The sequence below is a fragment of the Humulus lupulus genome, chromosome 7 (assembly GCF_963169125.1).
Source record: "Humulus lupulus chromosome 7, drHumLupu1.1, whole genome shotgun sequence".
NCBI lineage: Eukaryota > Viridiplantae > Streptophyta > Magnoliopsida > Rosales > Cannabaceae > Humulus > Humulus lupulus.
In genome coordinates, this window is record NC_084799.1 from 147,616,225 (window position 1) to 147,636,319 (window position 20,095).

Here is a 20,095-nt window from a genome sequence, read left to right on the forward strand (position 1 = left end):
GCAAATATTATAATTATATATTCATGGAGCAGGTAATCATATGATCACAATCATATACATAATCACGGAGCATATAATCATATAGTCAAGAGTTTAGCCTGGCTCTATCAAAATCTCATGCTCCCTAATACAATGTGCAGGTAAAGCATTTACATTCTATTTAAGCAGTTAAGCACATAACTACAGAAATAGTTACCATTCCCTGAGTGAAGCTATCTTCAGTGATGAGTGTACATGCCCAACTTGTCTTCAGGAACCCATAAACCTTGACAGGCTCTGATACAAAAATTGTAACACCCCAACTCTAGGGACCGTTACGGTGCACATTACAAACAGTGCTAAACTAGCTAATCGAGTCATTTGGCCATAAACGTGTAACTAAGTATGATTAGCGGTTTAGGAATTAAAAATTTTGGTTAAGATATAACGTCTCACTAGAACGTTTAATGTATACATTGGAATCCCAAAAATATAATTTAGAGATATATTATAAAAAAATATTTACAACCAGCCGATCTAAGCGGCAAAACAGGGTTTAGCCCTGGTTCCTTTCAATAAAACCCCCGCCGTGGCAGTCGAGCAGCCGCATATGTACACATCGTCACCTAAGCTCTCCAACTAAAGAATGGTCCAGCTTTCTTTTGCCTTTACCTGCACCACATAGCACCCATGAGCCAAAGCCCAGCAAGAAAACAAATTATTGCATATAAACATTATCAAATGATTATCATTATAATCACACAGAGCTTATAGCTCTTAAGCAGATGAGTGAATATCATTTTGAGGTTCTAGAAAACCATATTGGGTGACTGACAAGCAAGTCACTAATTTAAACAAAAGAGTGGCTGCTAGGTAAGCCACTAGCCTTAAACAGACAAGAGACTGATAGGTAAGTCTCTAACTTTTAACAGAAGAGTGGCTGCTAGGTAAGCCACTAACCTTAAACAGAAGAGTGGCTGCTAGGTAAGCCACTAGCCTTAAATAGAAGAGTGGCTGCTAGGTAAGCCACTAGCCTTAAATAGACAAGAGACTGCTAGGTAAGTCTCTAACTTTAAATAGAAGAGTGGCTGCTAGGTAAGCCACTAGCCTTAAATAGACAAGAGACTGCTAGGTAAGTCTCTAACTTTAAACAAAAGAGTGGCTGCCAGGTAAGCCACTAGCCTTAAATAGATGAATGACTGATAGGTACGTCACACAAGCGCTTATAATATTCATCGAACTTGAGGTCGGTCTGGCATTAATGCTCTTTGAGTCATTCAATGCAGATATCGATTAGATCTAATCTTTATTGGCTTGCGTTGAACACGCTAAGGCCGTCCTGACTTATGAGTCAGCACCGTGTGACTAGTGCCCAGTACCACTGCTGAACCTGACTAATGAGTCACAGCTTCACAGTTGATACTAACACCTTTGCCACTTCTGACTAATGAGTCAGTACCATGCACAAGTAAGCATTGCTACCAAACATATGTCATATGTCGAATATTCAAACGTAGGGCATTCAGCATGCTTACTTAACAGTTGCTAGTATAATTATAATCATGCACAAACACAGAGACTCAACCTCTGATCAATCTCACAGTCAATACTCATGGCATGCCCTAATCACATGTTTCTCGTGCATCACATGCATCACACTTAATCATCCAGCATGCCTCAATAATAACCATATGCAAGTGAGCAAGATTTCCAAGCATTCAATATGCTATCAATGTTTACATTTAAACATCCAACATGCATCAAGAATAACCATGCATGTCACGTAAGGGGTGCAGTTTTCTTACCTTTGATTCGAGCTAGAATGAATAAAAGAATGACCCTTGAGAACGATCTGACTTTGAGTTCTTTAGCGATCACCTAACCATAACCAAATAAGGGACACCATCAATAAAATGAACAACATAGGTTCCCAAACCAATATCTAGCCTCTGGGACATCAATCCAAACTAATCCAAGTAGTAGGAACAATCCCGAGGCCTAAAACTATGTTCCCGGGGTCAAAACACACAAACGGGCTCAACCCTGCTCAAGAGCTGCGGCCCTCGCACCTTGGGTCGTAGCCCCCAGCCATCACTGAAGCAAGGGCTGCGGCGCCCAGCAAGAGCAAAACTGCCCACCTACTTCTTCGAGCTAGGGTCGCGGCTCTCCAAGAACAGGGCCGCGGCGCCCAACCCAGAACATGCCCAAACTTGATTTTTAACTTCCCAAATCCTCCAAAAACATACCTAAACTTAGAAACTCTAAAAACTTAGAAACATACCCAATCATCAAATCAAAGTTCCCAAGCTTCCCAATGGTCCAAAACCATCAAAACCTAAGGTTCAAACGAACTAAATACTCAACGATTCACAAAATCCAATTCAAAGCTTAGAAACTCTAAAAACTCAAAACTTAAACTTAGATTACCTTCAATTGTGTTGTTTTCCATCAAATCCTTCGGTTAAGACGCTTCTAATCTTTCCTAGGATCGCTATGCCTCAATCCTCGCTTGATTCCGACTCCTAGAACTCAAGATTTCTTCAAAAAGGCTTCGAACGGTAAAGTGAGCTGACAAAGCAGAGAGGAAATGTTTTCTATCGTACGGTCCTATCTGACAAGCTACTTCAAGCTTAAGTAACCTCAAATAATACCTAGTGCTCGGGGTCCCGAAAACACCCCCGAGAATATTATAGTCAAAACTTCCAGAATTTCCTCTTGATCTCAAATTCTCCCAATTTATCATCAAATAAACATTCTTATTACCCAATAATTGACCCCGTTATGACAAAGCCGCTAATCCATTATATATGACTGTCTCATGCCAAATAGCTTGAATATATCTCCATAATGATGGGATCTCATTCATGAATCACAAAATGCACCCAAATACACAATTATGCTCTAAACGGCTCAAATTGCCAAAACAGTTTAATAACAAATGTGGACCCACATGCATGTATATATCATTATATTATAATATAATTCTCATAAACATGCATATATTCATTTAATGGCATAATTAAACAAGTATGGTCCTCCCGGCCTACTAATCCAGCCATTAAACCGCATTAGGGATTTTGGGGCATTACACCTGGCTCCAACCCAGATAGTATTATAATAAGGTTCTGACTCCAACCAGAACTCACTTACCTTTAAGTCGCATAATGCATAAGCATTGCAAAGGTAGGCATTAAGCATACCCTGGTTTTAACGACCCAATCAAAAGTAGTGTAATCTACAACTACAAGCACACACTAGTATATTCATGTTGTAGCTAAGAAAGAGAAAGGCTAACTTACTTAGAGTCCTTAGTTCCCAGCTGAATCTTTAACACTGCTATTCGTTTTACCTTTTGCGGTTACAGTAATTAATACAGTGTACTCATATTAAACTATTGCATACTCTTCTAGCTAATATTCTTCGATAACTATATGTAATAAAGTTCTCTTAGAGATTCTATACTATAGTCTCTTATACTCCTTACAGTGTATAAGGTCGGGTTTCGTTTTCAATCTTTGCAGTATCATGAGAAAATCGTTCTCACCGCAATGCGCTCGCCGCGTCGTGCATCTTAATATTCTTTAACTAAGAATTATCTTATTGGATAATTTGTATTTTGGTTCTAGGAAAAAAGGAGTTCTACTCAACTCATAACTTTAGAAAAATTATAACTTGTCGCCCTCTTAGGAAAATTTACCATTTTCTACTATTTACCAAAATACCGATTTTTAACCCTTTACACATAATATCCAACAATGTTATCCTGTTCTCTTAAAGGTTCTACGAAATCCCAAACTCCCATTTTTAACATTTTATCCATAACTTAGGATCTCTTTTTATGTTATTTTTTAAAAGAAGGACAATTGAACCCTTAACTTATAAAATGATGGTAGAAATCAACTTTTCGTTAAGGTTCAAAATTGTTACTTTTCAGTTTTTGGGGCAAACTTAGAAAAATTATTTCTCTTAAATCTTAACATATTTTTCTCTCAAGTTTTACATGAGTCCTTGTACACATATTAAACAATTCCCTTCAAAATTTATAATTTTTGGGATGGCAAAACCCATTCAAATTTTTAAAGAAATCTAGGCAGTGCATGCTGCCCAGAAGTTTTTTCTAGATTTTATGGTAATTTTGAAAAATTATTTCTCTTACATCGTAGCCCAATTCTTTCTGAAAATTTTCAGGGATCTTTAAACGTGTTTAAATTAGCTTCCTAAAAAAATTCATAATTTTTGAAATTATAAAACTCAACAAAATGGTTAAAGCCATCTGGGTAGTGCTTGCTGCCCACAAGTTTTGTTTCCAGATTCTAGAAAACTTTGAAAAATCATATCTCTTATACCTTAACACATTTTAATCTACAATTTTACAGTGACCCTTATACATGTTTGAACTAAAACCCTACAAAATTTCATAGCTTTTGATTTGTAAAACCCATTCAAAAGTCAAAACAATCTGGGCAGTGCATGCTGCCCATAAATTTTCCAGATTTGCATTACAATGCCAAAAAGTGTATAACTTGAGTTTAAAAATACCTTTTCACGTTTTTTCAAAGCCTATCATCAAATACTCACAAAGAAATATGAAACTAAACAAATATTTTTCACAAACAGCGACAGTGAAGTGCGATCTGACCCATTGGAAGCCACACGATGAAATTTTGGCAGCATGCATTTACACTCACACTCAACAACAACAAGCTTTCTAGCATAAACCCTAGCCACATGCATGCATGCAAATCATCATACCACACAAAATCTCAACCTTAAGAATAAAATAAGCTCAAAAACCATTGAAATACCCTATACAACCAACTCTACAAGAATCACCACAATACATAAAGAACTCAACCATTGATTCTACCATTCTAAGCCCTAGTTTGGAGATGTGTTCATTAGCTCTTCAAAACCTTCCCTTCCTGCTCTAAAATCTCAAAATGGAGCCCCAAGTTCCACATGCAGATTTTTAATAAAAGGATTAGGGTAGAAAACTTAGATGAGGAAGAAAACATGCAAACTACCAAGATTTCTTACCTTGCCTTCACTACAGCACCAAATTGCTAAATCCTTGAGGTACTACTCGTACAAGCCTCTCTTGAACCCTAGAACAAAAGATAAAAGTCATGCATGGCTATTAGATCACATGCATGTATCATAAACCCTTAGGGTTTTGGGTTTGAAGAGGAATAAAGGAGAAAAATAGAGTAGAGTTCGAAACATACTCTTCCTTAGTGTGCTCTTGAGCTTCTCCCTCCTTCAATGGGAATTGAGCGCTATTGGCTCATGCTGCCTAGGCATAGCCTTGCTGCCCACCTTCTCTCTCTCCACCCTTGGAAAAGACCTTTATGCCCTTGCTCCTTTTACCTCACTTCTAATGCATTCAAGGGCCCTTTGGTAATTTTACTTATCTAAATTTCCTTAAAATTTTATCCTATAGTTTTTAAATATCACCAAGCTTAATTAATTAAATTAAATGTGACCCAAAAATAAAATTTGTCACATATCTCATAATTTTTGTAATTTTATCAAATTGACCAAAATGACCTTAGAGGCTCGAGCAAGAAATTCACATTCTTAAGCCTGGTTGATTGGAATTCAAAACTCAATCAATTTTTCTTATACTTATTGGATCGACTATAAGGTCTCAGTTTCCAGAAAAATTTAATATTTTTATGCCATAGTATTTCCTATTTTACTTAATTTGAGATTTTTTTCTCCCATTAGGGTTTACCACTTGGTTCGTGACCAATCTTTATTTGCATAAAGCTAGATCCTTTACCGAATCAGTACAATAGCTATAAAATTCACTAAACATAGAAAATTCATATAATATCATTTATCAAAATAATATTTCACTTAGTCCTTTATCGGCTCCAACTAACTACTAACGAGTGTTTAAAACACGGGATGTTACACGCGTCATAAGTATAGATGGTGTCTATCTATGTATAAGTCAATTATGATTTTGTACCTTGTGATACCTTAGTAATCAGTTTCATCTCTGGGTGTGGCCATGCGGACTAGGTTTTTTGAACCACGTAAAAAATTTTGGAGTTGATTTTTTACATTCGTTTTTTTATTTCTGTAATAATCTATTCAAACAACATGTTTAGTTGTTAGATCAAATCATGCTTCTGTCAAAAAAAAATAAATACTATACTGTAATCTATTAAGTGGTTTAATTTAAATACTTGGTAATAATTAGAACCAAAATTTCAAGGGTAGGTGACGCATCGCCTGGAACTTAAAACCTAAATGAAACGCAACAAGCGACGTGTCATCTGTCTGGTTCATACATTGTAATTTTTTAAGCACCAAATGATGTGTCTAAAAGCTCTAATCCTATTTATTAGACTAAATGACTGTGCAAACACTATAAAAGGGTTCCTTTAGGGTTTTAAATCCTTGATAACACTTCTATACTCTCTCTCTCTCTCTAACCCCTTTTTCTCTCTAGCTCTCAAAGATCATAAGTTTTCTCCAAGAAATTCATCAAGAAAATGCTTGTCTTGAGAATTCCAAAGGCTTGTTCGATCCCAATTCCCTTTCCTCTTAGAAGAAGCCTTAAGCATCAATGGTGGGCTAGGAAATAAAGAATTTAGACAACAATACTCCTCGTGTATAAGCCTTATGATGTTTCTCACCCAACTTTGAAGTTTTTAAGTGGTGTTCTTCTTCTCGTCATAGTTTGGATTTTGTTTTTGGTTGGCATTTTTTTCTCCCATATTTTTATTTTCTACATTGTAAGTTTCATCCTAAATATAACTAGGTAGGTGGTGTAAGTTCACTCTCCCCCAACAATCAATTATCTATATCTTATTGTTTCTTGTTTTCTACATCACAATTAATGAATCTTCATCAATTTTGACTTTGAAATTTATGACTCAAGAATTTGTTAGATTGGATAGATTTGATGGAACTAATTTTGTACGCTGGAAAGACAAAGTTAGGTTTTTTTCACTACTCTCAAGGTGTATTATGTGTTGGAAAATAATTTGAAGGCCCTTGATCTACCAGAGGAGGATGGCACTCAAGATGTCATTAAACAAAGGAAGAAATGTGAAGAAGATGAGCTCATACATTGGGGACACATGCTAAACGCCCGCTCAAATCATCTTTACGACCTCTACAATAACACCAAGTCTACTAAAGAGGTATGGGAGGCCTTGGAAAACAAGTTCAAATCCCAGGAAGAAGGAACAAAGAAATTCCTTAGCACTCAATGGGTGGAATTTAAGTTTATTAATGATAAAACCATTCTCCCCATATTCCATGAGTTACAAATGATTGTGAATAAGCTCTCCACCATTAAGATTGTGTTTCCAGAGCAATTCCTTGTTTGTGCTACAATAGCCAAGTTGCCTCCATCTAGGAGAAGCTATAGGAAGAAAAGTAATTATAAGAATGAGGAGATCTCTTTGGAAGAGATTCTCAAGTACCTAAGAATTAAGGATGAGTACCATTCTAGGGATAAACATGTAGATGTGTCTATTGGTAAGACCTCCAAAGCCAATGTACTGGCCAAACCTTCTAACAACAATGGCGAAGGGTAGAAGAAGCCTCATGGAAAGAGTGACAAACTCTTGGTCCTTAAAACAATGAAGGTCAATTCAAGAGCTCGAAAGGGCCTTGAATGGTGTGTGGCAAGTGTAATACCCTAGGTAACCAAGACCATTACACTATGTGTTTAAAATAGTGCAAGACTTTCTAATCAAGTCGTTTAATTGAAAATGTGCTCCTAAAGTCATAAACAAATTAGGGTTAAAAGATTTTGGACATAAACAGATAATTCTTTTTCATTGAAATAAACATTTAGCACATGGGATCCCAAATAACATGTGTTGATGATGAAATCTCATCAACGAAATTAGATCAGAAAACTCAAAGATAAGTATGGTGATGTTTAGATAAGAACTTAGAACGAACTTATGGAAGGATAAAAACAGATCAACAATGGAGTAAAAACTATATATTGCTTAATAGCTTCAACACACAATGAATTTTCCAACCACTTATTCTGAGGGGTCAAGCTCTATTTATAGCTAGGCTTTAATGACCCCTTATACATGGTGGTCCCTCGGGACAAAATAGTACAAGAGTACATTGTCAGGGTAATAGCACAAGTGGTAGTGGTGTTGGAAGAGTGGTGGTCTGCTCTAGTACGTGTCAGGGGTCTGCAAAAGTACTCCTGTCTTGGTACCATATTATGCCTCCACTACTTGTTGGGTACGGACCTCATAAGTGCTAGTACGTGTCAGGGGTCTGCAAAAGTACTCCTGTCTTGGTACCATATTATGCCTCCACTACTTGTTGGGTACGGACCTCATAAGTGGGCAGAGGGAGCCCTGACCATGTACCATTCTTGTACTGCCACTACCTATCTGGCGTGGACACCATATCTGTACTCTAACCCTTCTTGGTCTGTAGGCTCATTCCGTATCTCTTATGAATTCATGTCGAATCATTGTGAGGCCCTTGGTGCGAGGCCAAGGGATGCTTGGCGCGAGACCCATGTCACGGGGCCCTTGGTGCGAGGCCAAGGGGTGCTTGGTGCGTTGGCACGAGACAGGGCTCTTGGACCCTAGGTGCGAGGCACTTGTGGGCGAGGCGCATGGCGATGCATGCGCGGGCACAAGGCTCATCGTGGTACGAGACCCTCGGGTGTGCGAGGCTGTACGAGGGTGCGGGACGCGAGACACCCTGGTAGTGCGAGGCGCGAGGCACCCTGGTGGAGCTGGTTCGAGGCGTGCGCGAGGCACCTGATGGCGTAGGTGCACGAGGTGCCTTGTGGCGTAGGCGCGTGAGGCACTTGATTGTGGGGGCACGCGAGGTGCGTGAGGCCCCTGATTGTGCAGGTGCGCAAGGCGCGTGAGGCGCTAGCGCACGAGGTGCCTGGTTGTGGAGGCGTGTGAGGCGAGGTGCATGGCGGCTGGAGCACCCGCACGAGGCCCTCCTGGCCAAGACACCGGCGCGCGCGTGAGAACCTCCTCGCTGAGACACCAGCATGTGTGTGAGGCCACCAACGTGCACGTGAGGCCCTCTTGGCCGAGGCATCAGTGCGCGGGGCTCCTTGGTCACTTATGAAGCGGGATGGTCCTGTTGGGCATGCGGGTCTCGCCAGGCGTAATGGTGCATGGTTCCTTGGCATAAGGTGACTTAGTCTCCAAAAAGGCAGAGACTTATGGAGTATTAAAACTTTTGGCCAGAACGTGGTCTCATGAGACCTATGGGTACGAGCCCAGTGATATGACTAAGTGACTGTTATCCCTGTTGTGGATGCTCAAAATTCGACAATTATAAAAAGGCCAAAAGTGTGTGATAAGCTCCCATAAATGCCTGATTACATGCCCGTGCCACGAGGCCCTTGGGCAGCCATCTTCTCGCAAGGAGGCACACGAGGCTATTCTCGGTGCGTCTAGCACCCATACACCCCATGGGACCTCTCACGCCTAGCCCTGCACTTTGTGAGATCCGTCTCGTACACCTATCACCCACGCCTCATGGGTAAGTCTGATGTGCTTCGGGCATATCTCACCAACTGCTTAAGGGCCCCGTCTCGCGCCCGCGCCCCATGCGCCCACGGCCTCGCACCCCTCGTGCCCACGGCCTCGCGCCCGCGCGCTCCTGGCCTTGCGAGACACGTGTCCTTAGAAGCCTCACGGAAGACACCCTTGCCACAGCCACATCCTAAGGGTCCTTCCGAGGGGCGTATCCTTAGGAGGCCTCACCACAGCCGCGTCCTAAGGGGCCTCGCGAGACGCGTATCCTTAAGGGTCACACGAGCGTCACGTGAGCAGCACCACCAAGGGCCTCGCGAGGGAGGCATCTCACCTCGCACACCCAAGCATCTGGCGAGGCCACGTCATCTCGAGCCCCCAGGACCGTCTCCGACACCTATCACCTATGTCTGGGGGTGGCCTTGAGGTGCTTTGGGCATCTCGCGCCAAGGACCCGAGAGCCCCACCTCGCGCCACGACCCTTACATACATCAAGTGTCTCACTCCCTACACCTCGATGTGGTATCTCTTATGAAGGCTTATCAAAACTCCAACATTTAGAGGTAAAAGCCCAAGTATGATTCAAAAGGATCATGCTAGTACAATCTTGTACGGGGTACGACCTTTAAGACCCCGTATGTCAAGTACAGACACTCATACCAGTCGAGTAGTGGGAGTGCTGGGAGAAGGGACATGGCCTGTGTGTCTATAGCCAGATGTCAGAATCGACATCACCACCACCTGCACCACATGCCTGTCACCACTTCTCTGACATTCGTACGAATCAAGTAGTGGAGACATCCTCATGGTACCTGGCCATGTACTGGAACCAACACCACTACCCCTGAGACCACTCTCCTGACAGTGTACTTATGTACCACCTGGTCCCCTGGACCACCATGTATCCGGGGCCATTAGAGCCTACTATAAAATGAACCCCACTTCCACATGGAAGGGGGTTGGAAAAATCACTATAGCACTACACCATAAGAAATACAAATTCAGTTCATCATTTTTCTTCTGCAAGTGTTCTTTAAGTTTCCAATTTGATCTTCAAAGTTTTTCTTTTGATAATCTCTACGTTTTTGTTTTTCTAACTTAACTTGGTTGATGAGTTCTCACCGTCAACAGTTTGGCGCCGTTTGTGGAAAGAATAGATTGCAAGTCACTGTTCTTTCGTCGACTCCGATAAGAAAAAATGTCACGACGTTCGAAACGGCTGAGAGAACCGCACGAGGTGGAAGTCCACCTTGACGGAGATCCGCTAAAAGCCTCCATGAGGGATCCTCCTCCACCTGCAAACATGGAGGCCCCAAGGGAGCCTGAGGTGCCCAGAGACGAAAGGGAGGCCTCGTCCCCAGCGGTCCCACCTGAGGAGGATCGCCCAAGGTCGGCGACTGCCCCGGCAAGGGGCGTCGATGAGTTCTTGCCTCCAAAGCCGTCACAGGTGCCAAACCACGGTCGACAGGATCCAAGCCCATCGAAGCGCCGGGCAGAAAAGCACCCTCAGGTCCACTTCGTCAGATCAAGCTCGAAGTCTCAATTCTACGAAGACGAGATACGAGAACTTCACCGCAAGAACCAGAGGCTAGAGGCCACCTTGGAAAACATGCAAGAGGTGCTAAATGGGCTGTTGCAAGGGAGATCAAATGTGACACTCCGTAAGCACAAAGAGAGAGACCAGAGGGAGGTAGAAACCACTGTCCCAGTAGATGATGGAAAGACGCGACTCTTCACTAGTAACACCCTCCGAATGAAGCAACACGAACATCCCGGACCGCCGAAGCAGGCCCAGAAACTAGAGCTGAAGACCAATGCTGCCCCTCGCAACGATGACGAGGTCACCTCAAAGAGAGCACCCTCAGATTTACGGGAGGAGCTCAATAAGAAGAGGGCGGGTAAAAGGACCACGCCCCCTATGGCGCCTCGAGAGGGCAAAGGAAAGGGGGATCTTAACCTGTCCGCTTTGAGAGACTCCCTAAGCAAGAGGAGGCAGGACCTGGACACAGAAATGAGGAGCCTGCGAAGCAAGATCATCACTGCCTCCGGAGGTCAAGCTTTTGAGGAAGAGTTCGACCATGAGTAACCCTTCATTAGGGATATCCAAGCCATCCGACTCCCAGCCAATTTTAAGGAGCCCCATATGACCCCCTACGAAGGAAGCACAGATCTGAAATACCATCTGGACGCATTTAACGATCTGATGAAACTAAGGGGAATTAGTAGCGGGGCCAGATGCCACTGCTTTGCTGTCACATTGAAATGACCTGCATACAAATGGTTCAAAAGACTCAGACCGGGGTCCATCAGGTCCTGGCAACAGTTTTCTGATGAATTCCTCCAACAGCACCACGCCGTGCGGGACTACACGATGCCAGGCACCAGCCTTGCCAACGTGAAGCAAGGAGAAATGAGAGTCTAAAGAGCTACATTCACAGGTGCAACATGGAGGCAGCTAAAGTGGGAAGCCTGACCCGCCGAGAGCTGAAAATGGCCATCACAGCTGGAGTGCGCCCATGAAGCAAATTATGGGATAACATGCTCAAGAAGGAGGTCACAGACTTAGATGATTTCTACGAGCGAACGAAAAAGTATATTCACGTGGAAGATGGTCACGAGAGCCTCAAGGCCGGAAAAGACCAAAATTCACCAAAGCCCTCAATCCGGGAGAACTAAGGCAATGCCAAGAAAAAGAGGGTCTATGAGGGGGCAGGGGATGATCGACCCCGAAAGCACCAGCGCTCTAACGAGCGCAGACAAGGCCCCTACACCTATTATACTGACCTCACTCATGCGAGAGGCATATTTTTGTTAGGAACGAGAATCAGGTCCCTTTCAGAAGGCCCCCGCCGATGAAAAAAGACCGGTCTAAGAGAGACCCCAGCAAGTATTGCCAGTATCACAAAGATATAGGCCACACAACTGCGGAATGCAACCATTTAAAGGTGGAGATTGAGGAACTCATCTGTAGGGGGCATTTAGGCAAATATGTGCGCAAGGAGAACCATAGGCTAGAAGAAGGAGCGTCCTCACTGCGAGCGCGAGAAGTAGCCCCAAAAGTGCAAGGAGAGGTCAGGACCATCTTTGGAGGATCAGGATTCGGGGGCGAATCAAGAAAGGGACGAGATAGATATGCCAGGGAGGCCAGGCGAAGTCCACCACCGTGCGTCCTGAGTCTGGAGCAGCACCCCCCGAAGAGTTTCAAGGGTGAAAATGACGCAATAACTTTCACTGAAGAAGACGCTCGAGGTGTGCACTTCCCCCATAATGACCCCCTAGTGTTGACAGTCCAGCTTGCTAACATGAGGGTGCATAGGGTCTTGGTGGATAACGGGAGCTCTGTGGACATCTTGTATCGACCAGCGCTGGAAAAGATGGGATTGAGCCTCCGTCACCTAAATCCTTGCACTACGTCTTTGTATGGATTTATGGGAGATTCGATACAGCCCCTGGGGGCAATCGAGTTGGCCCTTACTATGGGAGAGTAGCCCAGACAAACCACCATAATGGCAAACTTCGTTGTGGTAGATTGCGCCTCAGCCTTCAATGCGGTATTAGGGAGGCCTTCCCTAAGAGAATTGAAGGCGATAACTTCTGTGTACCATTTAGCTATGAAATTCCCAACCCCCGGGGGAATAGCATGCATGAAAGGAGAACAGAAGGAAGCGAGGGAATGCTATAACACATCCCTCCGCACAGCCACAAAGCCAACAGCACCTATGGCGATGGTTGTGCACGAAGGCGCGAACCCAAGCGAGTTAGACCCACGAGTCGTAGAAGAGCCCAGAGTTGAACCAGTAGAGGAAGTGGAGGAAGTAACGGTCATGGATGAGCCATTGAGGAGATTGAAAGGTAGGAAAAAACCTTGCCGACGACATGAAGGAGAAACTAGTAGAGTTCTTAAAAGCCAACCTCGATGTATTTGCTTGGAGTCACGAGGATATGGTAGGGATAGACCCAGCGATCATGTGCCACCACCTGAACATCGACCCGAAAGCAAGGCCGGTAAGGCAGAAAAGGAGAGCACTAGACCCAGAAAGATACGCGGCCCTAAAAGAGGAGGTGGACAAGCTGAAGGTGAACGGGTTCATTCGAGAAGCGTTTTACCCACTATGGGTGTCGAACCCAGTGCTGGTTCCAAAGCCCAATGGAAAATGGAGGACGTGCGTGGATTTTACCAGCCTCAACAAGGCCTGCCCTAAGGACAGCTTCCCGCTTCCTAGGATAGACCAGTTGGTGGATGCCACAGCGGAACACAAGCTACTTAGCTTCATGGACGCGTATTCAAGGTATAACCAAATACCAATGAACCCTGTTGACGAGGAGCACACTTCTTTCATAACTGACAAGGGATTGTATTGCTATAAAGTGATGCCCTTTGGTTTAAAAAATGCAGGTGCCACTTACCAGAGGCTGGTGAACAAAATGTTCGCAAATCAAATAGGAAGGAACATGGAGGTGTACGTGGATGATATGCTAGTGGAGACGAAAAAAGCGGAAGAGCTCACTGGCGACCTCATGGAGATGTTCAACACCCTCTGCAAGTACAGAATGAAGCTGAACCCACTCAAATGCACCTTCAAAGTTTCGTCTGGAAAATTCCTGGGTTTCATGGTGAATTCCCGAGGAATTGAGGCTAATCTTGAAAAAATCAAGGCCTTGCTGGAAATGAGCCCACCACGGAGCAAAAAAGAGGTGTAGTGCCTGACGGGGAGAGTGGCAGCCCTCAATAAATTCATCTCTAGGTCGACTGAAAAATGTCTTCCTTTTTTCAACATCCTAAAAGGGAACAAAAAGTTTGCTTGGGATGACGAATGCCAGGAGGCCTTCACCAAGCTGAAGGAGCACCTTGGAAGGCGACCCCTTTTGGCCAAGACAGAAAAAGGAGAGAAGTTGTATCTGTATCTAGCCGTATATGAGCATGCCATAAGCGCCGCCTTGGTCAAGGGTGAGAAGAAGCACCAACACCCGGTCTACTATATGAGTAAGCGGTTGGTAGACGCGGAGACCCGGCACCCGGAAATAGAGAAGTTAGCATATGCCCTAGTAGTGGCTTCTCGAAAATTGAGGCCCTATTTCCATGCTCATGCGATTGAGGTGCTCACCAACACCCCCCTGCGTCAAGTCTTGCACAAGCCAGAAACTTCAGGAAGATTGCTAAAGTGGTCAATTGAATTGAGTCAGTTCGACATCATCTACACCCCAAGGACCTCCATCAACGGGCAGGTACTTGCAGACTTTATAGTCGAGTTCACATACCAACCCCAAGAGGAGGGGGAAATAGAGGAGAAGGAGCCGGACCTGAAGAGGAGAGGCACCCCGAAGAATGGAGTCTCCATGTATATGGGGCGTCTAACGAAGGGGGGGTCGATGCTGGCATAGTGATGACAGGACCTGAAGGGCACAAGATGTACTGTGCCTTGAGATTTGGATTCGAGGCTTCCAATAATGAAGCAGAATATGAGGCGATGTTGGCTGGCTTGTGGCTAGCTAAGGAATTAAAGGTATCCCACTTGCATGTCTTTAGTGACTCACAGCTGGTGGTGTTTCAAGTGAAGGGCGAATACCAAGCCAGAGGTCCAAAAATGGTTGCATACCTTTCCAAGGTGAAGGAGTATTTGGACCAGTTCAAAAAATACACGATAGAACAAATCCCCAGAGAGCAGAATACGAACACCGATGCACTCGCGAAACTCGCCTCCACAAGAGATGAAGATACGCTTGAGTCTATACCAATGGAATATCTCCCCAAGCCAAGCATAGCCGAAGAGAGGATCAACACAGTCAAGAGCTCTGAGGAGCCATGGTTTGCCCCCATTAGGAGGTACTTGAATGACGAGACCTCACCCTTGGACAAGAAGGAGGCCGGTAGACTGACTTACAGAGCCACCCAGTACACCCTAGTAGACGGGATCTTGTATAAGAAAGGCTTCTCTACCCCACTCCTGCGGTGCGTTGATAAGGGAGAAGCATCAAAATTTTTACAAGAGATACACGAAGGGGAGTGTAGGAACCATGCTGGGGGGCAGTCCACAGCAAAAAAGGCCATCCGCCAAGGGTATTACTGGCCTACCATGGAGAAGGACGCGAGTGACTTCGCGAGAAAGTATGACAAGTGCCAAAGACATGCGACTTACCCGCGGCCCTTTGCTGTGTGGGGGATTGACTTGATAGAGGCACTGCCAACCAGAAGATGAGGAGCCAAGTACGTGGTGGTAGCAGTTGACTATTTCACTAAGTGGGTGGAAGCGGAGCCCTTAGTCAATATAACAGCTAAGCAGATCACCACCTTCGTCAACAAATATATTGTTTGCAGATTCGGGGTACCCTACAAGATCATCTTCGACAATGGAATGCAATTTGAAGGAGGAGTGTTCGAAGACTACTACAAGGCCAAAGGGATCAGGAGGTGTTTCTCCGCAGTAGTACACCCCCAAGCTAATGGGAAAGTAGAGGCCATCAACAAGATCTTGAAAAGGAACTTGAAAACTAAGTTGGAGAAGTTGAAAGGGGCCTAGGTCGAAGAGCTCCCGAATGTACTCTGGGCCTACAGAACCACCCCCCATTCCACCACTGGGGAAACACCTTTCGCCTTGGCCTATGGCTGCGAGGCTGTCATTCCAGTAGAAATGAAAGTAAACTCCTTCTGCACCCAAACATGCGATGACCAGGCTAACACCACAGCGTTGGTCGAAAACTTGGACCTGCTAGAAGCCAAAAGAGAAAAGGCACAATTAAGGCTGGCTACGTATCAACAGTGGGCAGCGAGGTATTACAATTCAAGGATATGGGAGAGAAAGTTCAGAGTAGGAGAGTTAGTATTGAGGAAAGTACTCCCCAACACACGAGACCCGGGGGCGGGGGTACTGGGAGCAAACTGGGAAGGACCCTACTAGGTCGCTTAGTGCATACCACCAAACACCTATAAATTGGCGCACATGGACGACACCGTCGTGCCTCAGGCATGGAATGCGGAGCACCTCAAGAAGTACTACCAGTGAAACCTCCACATCCAATGCAAGCAATATCCGTGCTTAGTTTGTTATGTGTTATGCTAGCTCAATAAAAAAGAATCAAGGAGGGCGTCTAGATAATTCCCCAACAAGATGTAAGCATTTTATATGTATACATATTGTTGTAACCTACCCACTATGAATGAAACTGTTCACATCTTCGTATGCTATTTTTTCTCCTTTATGTGGGCATCAATCAAAGTGCCTGCCGAAATAAACTTCACCACACACTTGGGGGGGCAATAGTGGCCCGTGAAGGCAAAGCACACAACAAACAGGAGGATCCTAAAAGGGACCCTCTATCAGGAGGATCCTAAAAAGGACCCTTTAACAGGAGGATCCTAAAAAGGACCCTCTATCAGGAGGACCCTAAAAGGGACCCTCTATTAGGAGGATCCTAAAATGGGCCCTCTAACAGGAGGATCCTAAAAAGGACTCCTTGCATCAGAGCCTTAAACAAAATTCTTTAAAAGAGGAATGCAATTTGTGGTGAACCCTAACAAACAGTGAGGAGATCTTGCAAGGCATCTCCTGAAGTTCACAAGGATTAGCTACCCTTATGAACATCAAGGAAGCCAAAAGGTCTAATAAGCCTAGAGCGGCCACCAAGCCGTCTAGCCAAAAAGGGTCCTAAAAGAGGCCCTTGAAAAAATAGTACTATGAATAATGACAAGAAGGACACTTCTCGCAAAAAAATAATAAGCGCGCACAAAAATATATAAAAGGATAGCTAGAACCCAAGGGGTCAAAATATCCTTATAGAAGTAATCAAGAGGCACCAAAAAATGACCCATTGAACCCTTTCACATGGGCTCCAAAGGACCTCTAGCCTGATAAATAAAATAGAGGAACCTACTAAACCCCATCATACAGGCTTAAAAAGACCTCAAACACAGAGGAATAAGAGATGAAGAACCACATATGTATATATTAAAAAAAAAGAGTCTTAGTAACATGGCAAGATTTAAAAAAAAAAATTATTATTACAACAAGCTCAAGTGAACATACACCCACGACGGGCTAACTGGCAAAGATTATAAAATAACGATCTCAGGGCCTCCTGCCCTGGGTGTTCCACCCAGCCGCCCGGGCGACGGCATGCTCGCCAAAGGAGGAGAAGTCAAAATTTGGATCCTGCCTCCATACACCATAGAGGGCGCACTCTATAGACCTATACTCAGTGGCTGCCCTGTCCGCCTCTAAAGAGGCAACCCTCTCCTGTGACAGAGCTACATCAGCTTTGGCAACCTCAAGTTCGGCCTCTAGGGAAGAGACCCTCTCCTGCGACGTAGCCGCGTTAGCCTTGGCACCCTGGAGTTAGCCCTCTAGGCTGGTAACCCTTTCCTGCAGCATCGTGGCCTTGACAATCGCCTTCTTCTTCCTTTTTGACGAGGCAGAAAATTTGGCCCGAACCCTTTTTAGCTTAGACTTGGTTTCATCAAGCTCTCTCTCGAGCTCCTGGACCTGGGCCGTGAGACGGTCCCTCTCGGTACTCGACGCAAAATGATTGTGAGCCGAGTCGGCAAACCGCTGAGCCACAGTATAGGCCTGCATAAGAAAGATAACAACAATAATGATAAGTAACAAAAAAAATAATAATAATAACAAGGCCGACACAAGATGCATGAACTCACCCAAGAAGTAGTGCGCGTCAAGGTCTCCCCAAGGTCAGATATGGCGAAACTCCCAAGACCATTCCAATCAGTTTCAGGGAGGTCTGAGGCGATTTGGACATATCGCCACCCGTAGGAGGTCACCATGCGATTCACCCAGGGCCCCCCTTCCGAGTCAAGGGCACCTGGCTGGGTAAGTACAGATGACCCACTCGTCGAAACAGGAGGGGGCGCAGGAAAATTGGAAAAATGGACCCCCGGTAGATCGGGAGGGGGTGCAGGAAGATTGGGAAAGTAAGCCCCCGATGGACAAGGGTCGAGAGGAGTCTGAGTAAAAGCGTCAAAATCTGCGGAGTCGAGGCAAACAAAATGCCCCAGTATGGCATGGTTGCCTTAGGAGTGGGAAGACATGTTCGGGTTGGAAGGGACAAAGGTAGGACACCCCCCAGGAGACGAGGATAGCTGGTAAGGTTGCCCGTGTCCAAGGGGGACTTCCTTCGGCACATCCTCAGCCTTACCTTCACCCAGGCAAGGTTCAGCCGATGCAGCCTTCATCCTCTTTGACCCAGGAATCATCCACATCAACCTGGGATCAGAAACCGGGGATAGCCGGTGAAGGTTAAGATTTTCCATAGTGAATAGGTACGCAGCCTTTTTCACGGCGGGGTCAGCGTTGATAAGATCCTTCATGGCGTCCGCTTCCGACCCAACAACCTCGGGTATGGAAAATTGCTCTGCATGATCCACACCATTGTCGACACAAAAATAAGTTATAAAACAAAAAGTTCCAACAAAAAGAAAAAAGAGAAGAAAAGGTGGCTCAGGGTACTTACTGGGAGCGGCACGGAAGTGCTCGCGAATAGAGAGAGGGCCTTTCACGAAGAAAAATTCCTGCTTCCAGGACCCCGGGTTGGACACTGAGCCCTCTATCAAAGGGACCTCGGTATTGGATTTTTGCAAGTAATAGAAGCCCTTGGACTTGGGAGAGGGCATGAGATTGTACAGGAAGTGCACCTCTAGCGCCGTAGGAGCACATTTGACAAGTTCCGCAAACGCAATAAAAAGGCAGCTCAAGGTCAGCCAACTGTTGGGTGCCAGCTGAAGTGGAGCAAGGTCGAAGTAGTTGAGGATCGCAACGAAGAACGGGTGTAATGGGATGGTACCACCCACCTTCAGGATGTGCTCACTAAGGGCCACGAAGCCGGGACTAGGGCAGTCAGCCCGGCAGTTGTCCGAAGGGGTGTATACAGCGTACTCCGGAGGAACACGGTAGTGCTTCACAATTTCCCTCAGTTTATTTTTTGACACATGGGACACCAGGGTGGATGCCAATAAAGGGGCATCATCCTGTTCATTGGTGGATACCAGTCGTCGTCCCCTCGGCATATCTGCAAAACCAAAAGAAAAAGGTGAGGAAGAGACAGAACACTTGACCCTCCATTTTCTCTTCCTAGCAAGAGTCTTCCACCGAGGCACCGGCTACGGAAGCGCTAAGCTAGGAAGATCGAAAATAAGGGCTGAAGAGAAGCAGAAGCGGCCCCATGACAGTCATCAGGCGAGGATGGGTTAGAGGGCTCAGGTGGAAGATGTTCCTCCATAAACTCCAACTCCCCCTGCAAATCTAAAAGGGTCACCTTAAGGCTCGCTACGTGGTCACTAAGGTCAGGGGGGAAAGGTGCTCCGTCTCCTCTCAACACCGAGTTAATTTCACTCTCCACCACCCAAATTTTACGCCTAAGTTCAGCCATGTGCTCAAGATGATGAATACGGGCCTGCCTTAAGGAGTCATAGTCTTGATAAGGGTTTTCCTCAGGGGACTGTGAGTCTGAAGACAAGTCAACAAACTCAACCCCCGGAGGTATGCTGAACGGACCATGACTTGCCATGAGACCTCGTCCCAAAAGCAAAAGGGGGTTCATGTATAAATGAGAGGATTTCTACAAAACACAAAGGAATGGGATCAAAACTTCTAGACACAAACACTCTAAAT